The following is a 2,186-nucleotide window of genomic DNA, read 5'->3' as shown; positions in this document are numbered from 1 at the left end:
TTTGCATTAATTGTGAAATATACAACCAACACAAAACATATAACTCGCCCTTGTTTTAAGAATAAAAAGCATATAATCTACACACGAAAAACAAACAACCTACACACGTGTAAGATATGTGTATCATGTAGTTTATATAATTGTTGATGTCGAATTAAATATGTAAGTTTTATGTTTTTTTTGTATTTGCTCAAAACTAGTGTAGGTTATATAATTTTGTGTATATTGTATATTTATTGTTTATATTTAATGGACACATTTGTATGACATTTTTTTTATTATTTATGACAATAGATTTTATAGATATATCAATTGAAAAAAAATATATTATGTTTTTATATTTATTGTTAAAAGTTACGCGTTGATATATGCTAATAAACTGAGTGGAAATCATTTTTATTAATATAAAGAACTAGTATTATATGAATTAATTGTATTTTTGTTGGATAAAATGAAGAGGATATAAAACTAAATTAGTTTTTTATCTTTTTAATTATTATAGTTAAATTAGGTAGATATATTAATTAGAGAGAAATTTATTATGGTTATATTAGTTGTATTAATTGAAGAGAGAGAGTGCACTTATTGTTGCATTTACATCTTTTTCATTTATGTTTAAGCTTTTAAAAACTAAAATAAAACTAGTGGCTCATGTTCATTTCTCGCAGTAATATCATTTCTCTCCTGAACTTAAACATATATATATGGGAATGATCTTTTGAGAACTTGATGAGTTGTAAGAAAGTCAAGAACTTAATCTGGACCACACCATCAATTAAATGGGTATTCAATATGTAGCTGAGAAAAAATCTGATTAAAAAATTAATCAGGAGAGAAAAAAAGATTTTTGATAATTACACAAGTTTAAATGTTAGTTACACATGTGTAATAAGTCGATTCGTTGTGTAAATAAATACTGTAATTTTTTTACGTTAGATATACTTACGTATCACATGTGTGTAAATACTAAAAGTATGAATGATGGTTACAATTATAAAGACAAGGAAAGGTAAGGTATGGCTGTATGGTAGAAAAGGGAACCAGAACCTTATAATATTCGAGGCAAGAGGGAACCGGACCCTAATAATATTCGAGGCAAGAGGGAACCGAACTCTAATAATATCCGAGGTAAGAGGGAACCGGGCCCTAATAATACTCTAGGAAAGTAGGGCGTAATGCTCTTTAAAACGTAAGGTATGTAAATGAAAGAAAGAAAGTATGAAGGTAAGTAAGTATATAATAAACGAAAGAATGAAAGTATAAAGTATGGACGAAAGTATGTATGTGTGTATGTAAGAATGAATTATAGTGCCTTCGGATACATATAAGTAAATTGGTGAAAGTATTGTATATTGCTTGATTAACTAGAACTCACTCAGCGTAGCTGACTTTTAGTATGCACGCAGGTGAGTATCATGAGGCAGTTCGCTTGACGTGGACACATGGCATGGAATTGAAGACACTAGCATCTCGAGGAAAAATGCTATGATGTTTTAAAGATTTATGTTTTACCTTAAAAGAGAAAATATGTTTATTTAAGACAAAATTTGAATGTTATGTAATATATATGGTTGAGGTTTTAATTCCATGCAAGTTTTTAGTTAACTCTGATATTTAGAACTGTGTTTATGCGTATATCCAACACCAAAGTAGGGCACCGGGACCGAGGTCTTACAAGTTGGTATCAGAGCATAAGTTCGAGAGAATTAAGCATCCTATATGCTTAGACTCGAACAAAGAATGAGACTTAGGTAAGAAAAGAATGAAGATGCCAGTTCTAGATAGCCATGTGTCGCTTATGAAAGCTAAGTAAAGGTAAAGTATATGATTAATTAATGTGTAATGATGTTAGCTTAATTGTTAAAGAAACAATATGTGTATGTTATGGATAGAATTAATTGATTGTTTGATTAATCAACTGTTTGAAAGTAGAACTTAGCACAAGTGAATACACAAAGGGAAGTGTATACAATACAGAGAGTAACGTGATCAGCTAATCATAGATGGCCATTGTTATTGCATGTTAGCCTTACTATCCTTGTACTAAATAGTTCCTTGAGTGATGACGTTTGTGTTTCCTTATAGAATACAAATGGTTGGAGCAAGGAAGGTTGTTGTTCAAGGAGGTCGAACTGGACATCGTGGCAGGCCACGTATTGTTTGAGAACCTTCTGTGGAATCAGCTA

Source organism: Bidens hawaiensis, unplaced genomic scaffold (genome assembly GCF_021521415.1).
Source record: "Bidens hawaiensis isolate Kalapana, Puna unplaced genomic scaffold, B.hawaiensis_p1.1 tig00017415_1, whole genome shotgun sequence".
Lineage (NCBI taxonomy): Eukaryota > Viridiplantae > Streptophyta > Magnoliopsida > Asterales > Asteraceae > Bidens > Bidens hawaiensis.
The sequence above is the reverse complement of the archived record's forward strand: the minus strand, read 5'-3'. Positions refer to the sequence as shown.